This window comes from Myxine glutinosa, chromosome 11 (genome assembly GCF_964187855.1).
Source record: "Myxine glutinosa chromosome 11, kmMyxGlut1.1, whole genome shotgun sequence".
Classification (NCBI taxonomy): Eukaryota; Metazoa; Chordata; class Myxini; order Myxiniformes; family Myxinidae; genus Myxine; species Myxine glutinosa.
In genome coordinates, this window is record NC_136271.1 from 28503410 (window position 1) to 28518215 (window position 14806).

Here is a 14806-nt window from a genome sequence, read left to right on the forward strand (position 1 = left end):
CCAACCTCTCGCTCCTCTCCAACCTCTCGCTCCTCTCCAACCTCTCGCTCCTCTCCAAACCCCTCGCTCCTCTCCAACCCCTAGCCCCTCTCCAATACCTCATCACACTCCTCTCCAATTCCTCATACTCCCCTCCAATCATGCCTCACTCTCCTCTCCAATCGCTCCTCACTCTCCTCTCCAACCCCTCGCTCCTCTCCAATCCCTCACTCCTCTCCAATCCCTTGCTCCTCTCCAATCCCTCACTCTTCTCCAACCCCTCGCCCTCTCCAACCCCTAGCCCCTCACTCTCCAAGCCCTAGCTCCTCTCCAACCCCTCACTCCTCTCCAACCCCTCGCTCCTCTCAAACCCCTAGCTCCTCTCCAACTCCTAGCTCCTCTCCAACTCCTAGCTCCTCATTCTCCAACCCCTAGCTCCTCACTCCCCAACCCCTAGCTCGTCACTCTCCAACCCCTAACTCCTCTCCAACCCCTCGCTCCTCTCCAACCCTCCTCATCGTTGTTGCAGCAGCATCCTGTGCGAGTCTGTGTTCACGTTCCTTGACTGTCTCGTTCTCCCTCCTCATCGTTGTTGCAGCAGCATCCTGTGCGAGTCTGTGTTCACGTTCCTCGACTGTCTCGTTCTCCCTCCTCATCGTTGTTGCAGCAGCATCGTGTGTGAGTCTGTGTTCATGTTCCTCGACTGTCTCGTTCTCCCTCCTCATCGTTGTTGCAGCAGCATCCTGTTCAAATCTGCATTGACGTTCGTCGACGGACTCGTTCACCCGTCTCATTCGTTTTCTCGCTGCATCCTGTTCAAGTCTGCATTCTTCATCGACCGTCTCATTCATTTTGGAAATGGAAGTTTCCACGCAACGCATGAATAGTCACGATCCTCAAGAGGAAGTGTCCCATAATCATCAAATGACAAATGGCAAGTAAATTCCATTGTGAAAATTAAAGATTTCAAATAAACCTATTTAAAGTGTATGCGCACATAACTAATAAATAAAAAAACGAAGAAATATCTCTCAGTAGTTTCCTGAAACATATTTTACTTCCGGATAATAATGTTGAATGAAATAAGAATGAAGAAATATATGTCGTTTTTGTGACGACTGTGATCAAAAGTAAAAGTAATATATCTTAACGGAAAAGAAAAAGCGAATTTTTTATATATGTCGACATTTTCCCCATCTGTTATTTTAGGCGGTGTATTTTCGTGTATCATCGTGGCGTGATTTTAAAAAATATATCTCTGCATTTTCCCGTGTGTGCGTGAATGTTCTCAATTATTTCTGACACCGAGTCTAAAACTATCGATAAAAATTAAATCAGATGGTGAATTCGAGATAAAATCGTGAGGCTGACTCAATGAATGGGCTTTATTTTACAGGCCTTTGAGAATTCATTTCGTTCTATAAACGGAAACTTTCATGGTATTTTCTTCCCGTTTTTTTTCAACCGAATCTAAAACTATGTTAGCGACTGTTAAAAATGAAATGATATATCGAATTAGAGTTGAAATAAACCTGTGTGAGAGAGAAAGACAGCACGGGCCTAACTAAACAGGTGAAGGAGCTGGGCTCCAACGCGAGTTGAAAGAATTGACGCGACCAAAGATGGAAATTCGTCCGAGTAGGTTTAATAAATGTATCACACTCGGGTACTCTGTAAAGCCCGTTTATCGGGCAGCAATATATATACACATTTATGTCGGGAAGTTTGCCCGGCAAAAGCTATACCGGGCATGCCCGGGTACCAAGGGCGAGCCTTGGAAAGGCGAGTCTGGACCTGCCCGGGCGTGTTTGGCTGCGGCCTGGCAAGTCGAGGCTGGGCGTGCCCGGGCGCTCTGGACGAGCACTGGAAAGGCGATAGCGGGCATGCCCGGACGCTCTGGGCGAGCCCTGGAAAGGCGATAGCGGGCATGCCCGGACGCTCTGGGCGAGCCCTGGAAAGGCGATAGCGGGCATGCCCGGACGCTCTGGGCAAGCCCTGGAAAGGCGAGAGCGGGCATGCCCGGGAAAGACGAGACCGGGCGTGCCCGGGAGGTTCGGGCGTGCCCGGGAACAGTGAGTCCGGGCATGCCCGGGAGAGGCGCGTCTGGCCGTGTTCTGGCCGGTGCAAGGCGATTGTGTGCATCCAGCGGTAACCGCTACACACGCCCCTCCAGAATCGACCTGCACCGGCAGGGTCAATTTAAGGGGGGTCCGGATGACCCGGCCGAAGCGACCCCTGGAGGGTCGTGGGGAGGGGTCCGACGTGGTGGTGGGTGGTCGAGCGGGGGGAACTGTGGATGGGGGGCGGCCTCGCCGCGGAGGAAGGGCCAACCGTGGTGGTCGGTCGACATCCATGTGCGCCGGTTTGAGGCGGTCCACAGAAATCCGGTCCAGCCGGCCGCCGAAGTCGACGATGAAAGACTTGTCGCCCCGTCGCAGGACCCGGAAGGGCCCGTCGTACGGCGGCCGGAGTGGCCCCCGGTGCGCGTCATGACGCACAAAGACGTACTCCGCTGTGCGAAGCGCCGGGGGGACGTAGGACTGGGGGCCACCGTGGCGGGACGTCTGCACGGGGGCAAATCGTCGGGCGGCCTCCTGGAGGTCCGAGCACTGGCGAGCGGCGGACCAGGGACTGGTAGCGTCGGGCACGAATTCGCCCGGGACGCGGAGCGGCTGGCCGTAGACGAGCTCGGCGGCGGACGCCTAGAGGTCTTCCTTGGGGGCCGTGCGAAGGCCCAAAAGGACCCACGGCAGCCGGTCGGCCCAACCGTCGTCCTGAAGGCCGGCCATGAGTGCGGCCTTCATGGAGCGGTGAAACCGCTCGCACAACCCATTGGCTTGGGGGTGGTAGGCCGTGGTGCGGTGCAGCGTGACCCTCAACGAACGGGCGACCGCGCCCCAAAGCTCAGACGTGAACTGTGGGCCACGGTCGGGCGAGATGTCCGCTGGTGCGCTGAAGCGCGCGACCCAGGTGGCGATGAACGCCTGCGCCACGTCGGCGGTGGTGGTGGACGTGAGGGGCACGGCCTCCGGCCACCTGGTGGTCCTGTCCACCATGGTGAGCAGGTGGGTGAACCCCCGCGAGGGGGGCAGGGGACCCACCAGGTCCACGTGGACGTGGTCGAAACGCCGTTCAGGCACGGCGAAAGGTGCCAGCGGGGCCTGGGTGTGGCGGTGGACCTTGGCTCGCTGGCAGGCCGTGCAGGTGTTGGCCCAGTCGCGGATGTTTCGTCGAAGGCCGTGCCAGACGAAACACGCCGACACCAGCTTCTGAGAAGCTTTCCGGCCCGGGTGAGAAAGGCCGTGGATGGAGGCGAAGATGCGGCACTGCCAGGAAAACGGGCACGATGGGGCGAGGCTGGCCCTGGGAGACGTCGCAGAGCAGGACGGTGCCCACGAAGGGGATGTCGGCCAGGCGGAGGCCCGTGTCTGCTGCGCGGAGTGCCTGCACCGAGGCGTCGGTGGTCTGGTCGGCCGCCATGAGCGCGAAGTCCACGCCGAGGTGGACCGCGTTCGCGCTGGCCCGCGAAAGGCAGTCGGCCACGGCGTTGTCTTTGCCGGCGACGTGCTGGATGTCCGTGGTGAACTCCGACACGGCGGAGAGGTGGCGCTGCTGGCGGGCCGACCACGGCTCCGTGACCTTAGCCATTACGTAGACCAACGGCTTGTGGTCGACGAAAGCCGTGAACGAGCGGCCCTCCAGGAGGTGTCGGAAATGGCGAACGGCCAGGAATAGCCCGAGCAGCTCGCGGTTGAACGTGCTGTAGTTTAACTCATTCGGCCGGAGTTGCCGGCTGAAAAAAGCGAGTGGCTGCCAAACCCCGTCCACCCATTGCTCATGGACGGCGCCCACCGCGTAGTTGGAGGCGTCCGTAGTGAGGGCGATGGGCGCGTTGAGCACCGGGTGAGCCAGCACCGTTGCGTCGGCGAGGGCCCGTTTGGTGCTGGCGAAGGCCGTGTCCATGGCCGCGGACCAAACAATGTCATGCTTGGCCGGCTTGCCCCGGAGGGCCTCGTAAAGGGGCCGCATGAGCTGAGCAGCGCGGGGCACGAATCAGTGATAAAAATTCACCATGCCGAGGAACTCTTGGAGGGCCTTGATGGAACGGGGACGCGGGAACGTGGTGATGGCCTCGACCTTGGTCGGCAGCGGCACGGCCCCGGTCTTGGTGATGCGGTGGCCCAAAAAGTCAACGGTCGTCGCGCCGAAGTGGCATTTGACCGGGTTGACAATTAAGCCGTGCTCGCTGAGGCGACCGAACAGTGTTCGGAGGTGGAGGAGGTGCTCGGCGCGGGACGTGCTGGCGACGAAGATGTCGTCCAGATAGACGAAAAGAAACGGCAGGTCGCGCAGCACGCCGTCCATCAAGCGCTGGAACGCCTGGGCCGCGTTCTTGAGGCCAAACGGCATCCGCAAAAATTCGAACAGGCCGAACGGCGTGATGACGGCCGTCTTCGGGACGTCGGCCGCCCGGACAGGTACCTGGTGGTAGCCCCGTATCAGGTCAATTTTCGAAAAGATGACCCGTCCCGCCAAACGGGCGGAAAAGTCCTGAATATGCGGGATCGGGTACCTGTCGGGGGTGGTAGCGTCATTGAGACGGCGGTAGTCACCACACGGGCGCCATCCACCCCCCGGCTTTGGCACGATGTGCAGTGGCGAGGCCCAAGCGCTATCGGAGCGCCGCACGATGCCGAGGTGCTCCAACGCGTCGAATTCGGCCTTCGCCACGACGAGCTTGGCTGGGTCGAGGCGGCGGGCCCTGGCGTAGACCGGCGGGCCCGTAGTGGGTATGTGGTGCTCGATCCCGTGCCGCACCGCGACGGCCGAAAACGTCGGCCGCGTGAGGGCCGGGAATTCCACGAGCAGGCGAGCGAACTCGTTCGTTGCCGGGAGGGCGCACGCCAGTTCGGTCGGCGCGGAGCTGCTCATTGTGCACGCCAGGGAGCTGAAGGTCTCGGCGTGGACAAGGCGACGTCGTTTGACGTCGACCAGCAGCCCGTGCGCGCAGAGGAAGTCGGCGCCCAGCAAAGCCACGGGGACGCTGGCGGTAACAAAAGTCCATTGAAAGCGCTGGCTGCCGAAGCAGAGGGTGACGACGCGTGGGCCGAAAGTGCGTATGGCCGAGCCATTAGCAGCGAGCAAAGAGGGGCCGCAAACTGCGTCCAGCCTGTCCTGCTCGGAGGTGGGTATGACGCTCAGTTGGGCGCCGGTGTCGCACAGGAAACGCCGCCCAGACGCTTTGTCCCGAATAAACAGCAAGTTGCCCGAGTGGCCGGCGCTCATGGCTGGGAATGAACGCCGGCCCGGCCGTTTCCCGACCTGCCGAAAGTGCACGGGGGCCGGCACGTCCGAGCCTTGTGTCCGAACCTGGCGTGGTAATAACACCACGCCCGGTCAGGTGGAGGCCCCGGCCGTCGTGTCGGAAGCGGGCGGTGCGGCGTGGCGGCCGCCAGTTGCACCGGCAGTTCGGCCTCCAACCGCGCAGGGCGCTCGGGCGTCGTGGGCGTCGCCTCGGACGGCGGCGGGCTCCAGGTAACCGCGCCGATGTGCTGGCCCGCCGAGGAGATCTTATCGGCTTCCCTGGCGAGGGCGCGGGAATCCGTGATCAACGTGCCAGCCAGGGCGAGGTGTACCGGGTGAGGCAGCTGGCGAAGGAACAGCTCGCGGAACAGAAAATCCAGAGAGTGCTCACCGAGCAACGAGAGCATATAGTCCATGCGCTCGGACGGGCGCGTGTCGCCGAGCTCGGGCAGGTCAAGCAGGCGCCGTGCGCGTGCTGCCGGTGAGAGGGCGAAAGCGTCGAGGAGGAGTGTCTTCAGCGCGTCGTATTTGTCAGCAGCCGGCGGGTGCTGGAGGAGGCTCAAGGCATGGGCCGCGGTGGCGGAACCGAGCGCCGCCACAACATGGTGGAAGCGGGTGTCGTCCGCGGTGATGCCTCGCAGGGCGAACTGAGAGTCCGCCTCAGCGAACCAAACAGCCGCGTGAGCCTCCCACAAGGTAGGCAGTTTAAGAGTCACTGCCGTGTCCATGTCGGTAGGTCACCAGTGAAGGAGCTGCGCTCCAACGCGAGTTGAAAGAATTGACGCGACCAAAGATGGAAATTCGTCCGAGTAGGTTTAATAAATGTATCACGCTCGGGTACTCTGTAAAGCCCGTTTATCGGGCAGCAATATATATACACATTTATGTCGGGAAGTTTGCCCGGCAAAAGCTATACCGGGCATGCCCGGGTATCAAGGGCGAGCCTTGGAAAGGCGAGTCTGGACCTGCCCGGGCGTGTTTGGCTGCGGCCTGGCAAGTCGAGGCTGGGCGTGCCCGGGCACTCTGGACGAGCACTGGAAAGGCGATAGCGGGCATGCCCGGACGCTCTGGGCGAGCCCTGGAAAGGCGATAGCGGGCATGCCCGGACGCTCTGGGCGAGCCCTGGAAAGGCGATAGCGGGCATGCCCGGACGCTCTGGGCGAGCCCTGGAAAGGCGAGAGCGGGCATGCCCGGGAAAGACGAGACCGGGCGTGCCCGGGAGGTTCGGGCGTGCCCGGGAACAGTGAGTCCAGGCATGCCCGGGAGAGGCGCGTCTGGCCGTGTTCTGGCCGGTGCAAGGCGATTGTGTGCATCCAGCGGTAACCGCTACACAGGCCTCAAAGCTATTCGAGTTAATAAAATGGTGGATATTTGTTTACATGAAGCCTCTCCAAGAATGGGTGGAGCTACTCTGTAAACGAAGTAAGCCACACCCCTGGACAGATAGACAGACAGACAGACAGAATCACCTTCGCCTATTATAATATAGATAACACGCTTGGTCAAAATCCTATTACTAGTTCACAACTTAGCTCGATAACAGAATTTTTACTTCACATGACCTCTGTCCTCTTGACTCCAAAATCGAATCAGTTCACCATTACATCATTATACATGTACCAAGTTTGAATTAGATCCCTTCAGCCGTTCTTAAGTTATCGCGGTAACGAAAAACTATTACGGAAAGACGGACGGACAGACAGCTGGACGGACAAGCCAAAAACATAATGCCTCTGGTGACTTTGTCAGCGTTGACATAAAAAACATTGAAGATAACCTTGAAGCATTTTAGTACTGTACACTCGCTGCTGTTAAAAATTCAAACAGATATGTTATTAAACCAATATAGCGACTAATAATTGCTGTTGAACTTACTCTCGAGATACCGCATCATCAACTACACAGGATGTAATATATCTGCAAGCTAAGCTCCTCTATGAGCATTGGAGCTTGTAGAAAATGTAGAAAATAAACACCATCACGCTTCATGCAGAGATATCCCTGATGAATACATATTGCTTTTGGTGCAGAGTTTTAATAATTACTTATTTTCCTTCCACTGACCAGAAATACATTCTCGCATCTTACAGCAGTATTCCAGGACGATAATTAACATTATTATTAGCACAAACATTATCTGTTGTTTTGTTATTACCTCTGCCACCAATGGTGGATGGAGGTTATGTTTTAACTCCTGTCTGTCTGTCTCTCTGTCTGTTTGTTTGTTTGAAGTTTGTCTGTCGGTCTGCCTGTGAGCAGGGTATCTCAAAACGTTGTGGACGGATTCAGATGAAGTTTGGTGGGACAGGTTGAGTGTGTCAGAAGGATGAATTGATTAGATTTTGGTGAAGATCTGTACCTGGATAAGAGAATTTTAAATGATTCTTCATTATTAAGACATATGGCCAAAAACGATATATATCTCGATATCTCAAAACGTTGTGGACGGATTCAGACGAAACTTGGTAGACAGGTTAGGTGTGTGACAAGGAAACATTTTGGTGAAGATCCGAATCCGGATCTGGATAAGAGATTTTTTTAAGCGATTCTTCACCACTGAGAGAGAGGGCCAGAAAACAATATGTAGGGTCATATTTCAAAACGTTGTGGACGAGTTATGATGACAAAACAAGGTGGATGACTTGGTTCGGTGAGAAGGACAAGCCGATTAGATTTTGGTTCAGAACTGGATCCAGATTCTGCCTATCAGTGGAATAGAAAACGTAAACTGTTCAGCCTATTGGAGGTTTACGTTCTACTGAGTGCCGTTCTATTTATTCATGTAATCATATAATGCTTGTTGAGTACCTTGATGTGTTCTTTTTACCTGCGACATTTGCAGGCCTACAAGAGCTTCGCGTTGCTGTTGTTGTGCTCTTGTTGGGGTTTTTGTTGTGGGACGATTTTTGAAATGTGCACCCATTGGTGGGACAGCTATCAGATAAGACCCGCATCCGTCGCTTGACTCCACCCAACATCGTACTGAGGTAATGATATTGGCGCCATCTTGTTTCCTGATGGGCCGAACACGGGCCTGTAGGCCTCTGATGATTATACACTGCCCGGCTTTGTTGCTCAGATTTCCATGGGCGTCGTTTGGGTCGTGTTAAATTTTATTAGTGGAAACACGGGAACACGGGACAGACACAGCTTGGTCTAATCTTATTCATTCACATGGGAACATGGGACAGACATGTCTCCATGTAATCTTATTCAATCATATGGGAACATGGGACAGACACGGCTCTATCTAATCTTATTCATTCACATGGGTACATGGGAAAGACATGTCTCCATCTAATCTTATTCAATCACATGGGAACATGGGACAGACACTGACCACACAATCGCTACATTACCTTTTTTTGTTTAACCACCTCTTTCCCTCCCATTCTGGCTGGATTTCCTCGAGGTAGCACACTCGCGTCTATGCTGTCTAGCCTGGGTTTGAATCCCGACCCAGCTATAAACTGTCATAGGCGTGTTATTCGGAGACATTGTGGTTCATCAATGTGTGTGACGTCCCTCAGATGGACGTTAAACTTGGCGGCCCGCCTGCTGGCATTGGTTGGTGGATGTTAAAGATCCCATGCTGTCCTTTATGAAGAGTAGGCAAGCTATCCCAAGCATGCTGACCAAATTGCAAATACCTGCCCTAACATACAGAAGGTATTACATCAGCAGCACAGCCGCTCCTTCGGCCAACGATGCTACCTCCCAAAGCCTGGTGCTGCATACGAAAGAAGAAGAAGAAGAAGACCTGACTTGTATGAGCATTGATCCTCAATTTTGTCGAAAAGAAAAGCCATGAACTCACAACCTGTACAATTGGTGGGTTTTTTTCCTATGCAGGTTTTTACTATCAATACTAATTGTTAGAGATTAAATCATTGAGAGTAAAAGGGAATTTTAAAAACAGTCCTCATTGAGAACAGCTTATGACAAAGGCTTATGAACAGAACAGCTTATGAACAGAGATACCTGGCCAACCTACCCTTGCCCCCAACCACACCTTTAAAGTGGCAAGTGTAGATTTTACATTGAAATAACGAAATAACTAGATAAATAATTACATCCCAATATTCTATTCTGTATGCCTAATCTAATTTATTTGGTTGAAGGGGAAGAAAGATATCTCAGGGGGCCTCGTAATTGTTTACGATCTTGTCATGCTTGGCGGCACTTTACTTTGGCTTGGGCCCATGGTGCTCCCCGGCTGATTGCTGTCCAGGTGCTCCCTCAGCTCCTTTTTCACAGTACACCGCTCGGTCTCTGCAGGTCGTCCAACCCTCCTGCTACTTTTAGGCTTCCAATCTATCACTCTTTTTGAGATGTTTTTTCCCCCCTTATGCAGCACAGACCCAATCCATCTCCATCTGCTCATTTCAATTCCCTCCATGATGTTTTTCATTGCAGTGCTTATTTTTACATCCTCCTTGCTCACTCTGTCTAGTCGGATGATTCGCGTAATATTTTTGTGACAGCTATACTTAAAAGTATTATAGTTTCTGTGCAATGACTTAATGAAGATCCTAAATTAGAACAACAAGCTCAGAAACAAGGTAAATCACAGCAGCAGCCTTTTTAGCTCACAGTATGTGTCAAAAAATAAATAAATAAATAAGGTGTTAACAATTATATTACACAACTTGAAGTTTGTGTCTGTCCATGCATCGGCGGTCGCTGCCGGTGATGCTTTTGCTTTTCTAGCCTGGTTTTGAATCTTGGCCCGGCTATACACTGTCATTCTGGTGTTTTACAGACTGGGTGATTCATCAATGTGTGTGCCGTCCCTCCGAAACAAGGCGTCCCATCGCCGACATTAGTTGGTAGACGTTAAAGATCCCACGGTGTCTTTCACAAAGAGTCGGCAAGCTATTGCGGGCACCCTGGGCAAATTACAAATTCCTGCCTTAACATCCACTAACTAATGATGGCAGGCGGGATGTCAGGTTTAACCTACATATCCGAGCGGTGGCACACATTGATGAATCAACCTGCCTGTGGATGACAGTTGATAGATGGGCCGAGATTCAAACCCAGGCGAGACAGCTTTTAGGCGAGAATGCGTACCTCTAGGCCATCTTACCAGCCCTAACCTGTCTTACCAGCCTTTTGATCTAAACCCCCAAAAAAACAATCAGCTTGCAGCTTTTGATTGGTGGAACAGTTCAGTGACCCAATATGCAAATCCTTAAAATTTCAGGTCAATTTGATGAAAATTGACGATTTTATATGATGCTGACATTTAACTTTTTGACATTTTGACCAAATTATTCATTTGCCTTCTCCATATTCTCATAATAAAGCTTTCTTGAAAATTTGATGACAAAACTCAAAAGGTAAATTGAAATTTCAGGTCAATTAGATGAAAATTTATGATTTTAGGTGATGCTGACCTTTGACCTTTTGATAAAAATTATTCATTTGCCTTCTCCGTATTATCATAATAAAGCTTTAGTGAACATTTGGTGACAATAGCTCAAATGTTAAAAAAGGCTGCGGCCCGAGCCTGGACACACGGACGGACGGACGGGGACACACACACACACACACACACACACACACACACACACACACACACACACACGATTACAAAACCCCGTCTCCTGCTGTGCATGGGACGGTCTAGTAACCTGGAAAGCAAAACTCTGAGAGCTCAAGATTAAAGAGGTTGATCTGGCAAAAAATGGCTCTAGTTTTACTTCAATTAATCTTTTGTTAGCTTGTCCATCGAGTCATGATGTTCTGCATAACGAATGCACATAAATTTCCTTTTGTGCGTTGAGTCAACGTGGAAGAATACCTTTGGAGGAGAACAGAACAAAATTATGAATTCAATAAAATAGCCAAGATGATTTTAACAAGTACAGATATTGCTTTTGTAAAATTACACTCAAGAGGAATCAAACATTTCGCTCCACTCCCTGGTTTCAAGAGAACCATTTTTTATCCGCAAGATGTTCGTGTTTCACCTTCACAACCCTGACATTGCCCTTAGCTGGTTTTTCTATGCTCTGTCTTCTGGATTAACTTTGAATGGAGATCAGTACACCACATATGAAATATGGCAATGGAAGTAAAAAAAGAAAAAAATTCAGGTTTTGACTTCCAAGCCATATCTTATATGCAAGCAAAAGCATGAAGTGCATGTGCACTATGGTGGTCCAAAAATTTGAAGATTGGATTTTCATTTCTCCACAAGCCTGCCCTTATTCCTATTGAAGAAACTAGTTTGTGGTGAAAATTTGAGCTTGATTGGACAATATTTAGAGATTGCTGAAAATGTTGACAAATTTTAATGAATAATAAGACACAGAATTTTTAGCATCATACATCAATTCATAGATAATTATCTATTTTCGATTACTCAAATTATTTATTATTGTTGGCTTGCACTTGTTTTCAATGGTATGACCAAGAGATTGTGCAAAAGCACTGGCCACAAACAGAGCATGCCGATCTGAGAGATTTACTCCGTCCAGAGTTGCCACTATTGCTGGAGTGATCACCTTGATGGGAGCCTTTTTCACCTGTTTGGCAGAAGATGGACTTTGGAGTTTGAATTCATTGTCCCCTGAATGAATCCCCAGAAGTCCCCAGAAGGCGTTTTCAATCTCAGACTCATCATCATCATCAACCACAGCCGATGTTGATGCAACAGATTGCATTGCTGTTAGAGTCTCGGCAGCTTGTTTCTTCTTTCTTTTATCTTCATTCTCAAGCCTGATACGCTTTCTGTTCTCCTTCACTGCCAGAGTGTTGTCCACAGATCCCATACGTGAACTTGAGGGATCCTCACGCTGCATGATAAGGAATGCTTTGTCTTCTTCATTCTCAAGCGCATCATTTGGTGAGATATGGAAGAGGGGTTGAAGAGCATCTTTGAACATCTGCTCCTTCACTCTATAGTTTTGTATGTCTTGGTTCTATTTTTCTTTACCAGTTCGTAGGCATCATACAACTTCAACAGTTGGCGCTCACAGGAATCTACTCTCTGCACTGGAATTCGTGCTTTTTCCCAGTATGCACACACAGCTTGTACACTAGGTTTGGCACTTTCACGAACTGTGTGGTGTTCTTGTATGTGATGGTACACCATTTTCTGCAATGTGTGTCCTTTGGTTGGTAGTCCCCCACATATTATTTCCTTTTCAGACTTGCCCAGCAACCAAACTGTGGAAGAGCTGCGAGTTTCTGCCATCTGAAAAAAACAGGATAAATTAAAAATGTTATTTTTTGTGCAACCTCTAAATAAGTTACAATTGACCTCAAATTTGGTTCGTATGATCTTTATAAACATAGGAACAAGGGCAGCCTTGTGGAGCATGGATTTTTAATAGTATTAAATATTACATATATCTGTGGACCACCCGAATGTGCACTAACAATTCAATATGTGCTGGTGCATGCATCACCTAATCTTCCTCCTCAACTGTCTGTTGTTATTTTCCTAATACTTCTGCAAAATCACAGTTCTGACACCATTATCTGTGTTCAATTATTGGCCTGACTATAAACTGTTGAAATGGTATTACCACAAAGTACACCGTCTCTTAGATGAACATTAATCTGTTACCCATCTGCTAAACTATTTTCTGGTGAAGGTTACAGATCCCGCAGCATTATAGATTCCATCCTAAATGAGCTTCAGTTGACCACCAGACCTGGCCAGCCTGCCTGGGAGAGACCTGGCCAACCAAAATCTTTCCCGAGCTAACCCCACAAAATAGATGGGAATGAATGGGGCTGCTAAGTTGGTAATAGTAGTGTTGTAAACCTTTATTTATAACTAAACCCTGCCTGTAAGTCCTATAACTATCTGAGAATTGCCATACCTTCTAAATTGCACTTAAATACTTTTGCAAAACAGTGACAAAAAATCTGAAAAAGTTGTTTTAAGTAAACATGGATACAGTCGTGGCCAAAAATATTGGCACCCTTGCACTTTTTTCAAATAACTCACAATTTTTCTCTTAAAATAAGTTGAAATTGACAAAAGTATTTGGTCTCCACAATTCCTTATTTCACTGTTAATATTACAGAAACTTTGTTTTTGATTCAGAACTTAATATATCCTTTTAAATCAGAAAATAAAAATAAATGGCATTGACAAAATTATTGACACCCGAGACTTAATATTTGGTAGCACAGCTTTTGGACAAAATACCTACAGTCAAGAGCTTCCTATAGCCATGAATGAGCTAACTACACCTCTCTGCTTGTGCAAACTGCTCCAGTACTCCCATATTTGAAGGGTGCCTTCTCCCAACTGCAGTTTTCAGATCTCCTCACAGGTGTTCAATGGGATTTATATCTCGACTCATTGCTGGCCAGGTCAGAACAATCTAGCGTTTTGTCTTGAACCATTCCTGGGTGCTTTTTGAAGTGTATTTAGGGTCATTGTCTTGCTGAAAGACCCATGACCTTCGACAGAGACCTAGCTTTCTGACACTGGGTTGAACATTGCGATCCAAAATGACTTGGTAATCTCCTGATTAATTGTTCCTTTGCCGAGGTGTTCATTGGCAAACTTTAGTCTTGCCCTGATGTTCTTTCTGGACAGCAAAGGTTTCCTCCTGGCACACCTCCCATGTAGATCAAAGGTGTGCAGCCTCTTTATAATGGTAGACTCGTGCACTTTGACATCAACAGTGGCAAGAGCTACCTGAAGGTTCCGTGATGACATTCTGGGGTTCTTAGAGACTTCTTTCAGCATCTTGCGGTCTGCTCTCGGGCTGAACTTGCTGGGGCGGCCTGGCCTGAACAAGTGGGCAGTTGTTTGGAATCTTCTCCACTTGTAGATGATCTTCTGGACAGTCGAATGATTGATTTCAAATTGTTTGGAGATCTTTTTAAATCCCTTCCCAGACTCGTAGGCATCTATAACCTTCTTTCTGAAGGCCTCAGAGAGCTCTTTTGATCAAGGCATGGTGACGCCACACACTTCAACAACAAAGAGCAAACCAAACTAAATGTCTGAGGTTTAAATAAGGCAGGTTCCTCCAAGATCCTCTCTAACGATGTTCTAATCATTTGCACCTGAGCTGTTGCACCTGATTCTAATTTTAGGTATTTGAAGTAGTGATAAATGAAGGGGTGTACTTACTTTTTCCACATGTGAAATTTCCATTTAGGTTTATTTAAATTATACAATGGACTACAAAATGTAAATGTTTCATGATATTTGTTATATTATATCACCTTTATGTATCAATATTGTTGAAATGAAGATCAAATAGCTGTATGTTGAAATATGTTGAAAAAGTCAAAACTTTACATGGGGTGTACTTACTTTTTCATGTGACTATGTGGATACCAATTTTTTTTTTTTTTCAACAATTTTCTGGAAGAAATGGTGCATTATTTGAAAGCAGTGCAAGGGTGCCAATATTTTTGGCCACGACTGCATGTTGTCAGAACAAAACAAAGAAGTTGACTTCAAACATTTGTTGCTGCTATTTTTGATTGACAGCTTCTTGGGTTCTCATTGCAATGGTTTATATGATGTCTCAAAAGTCCG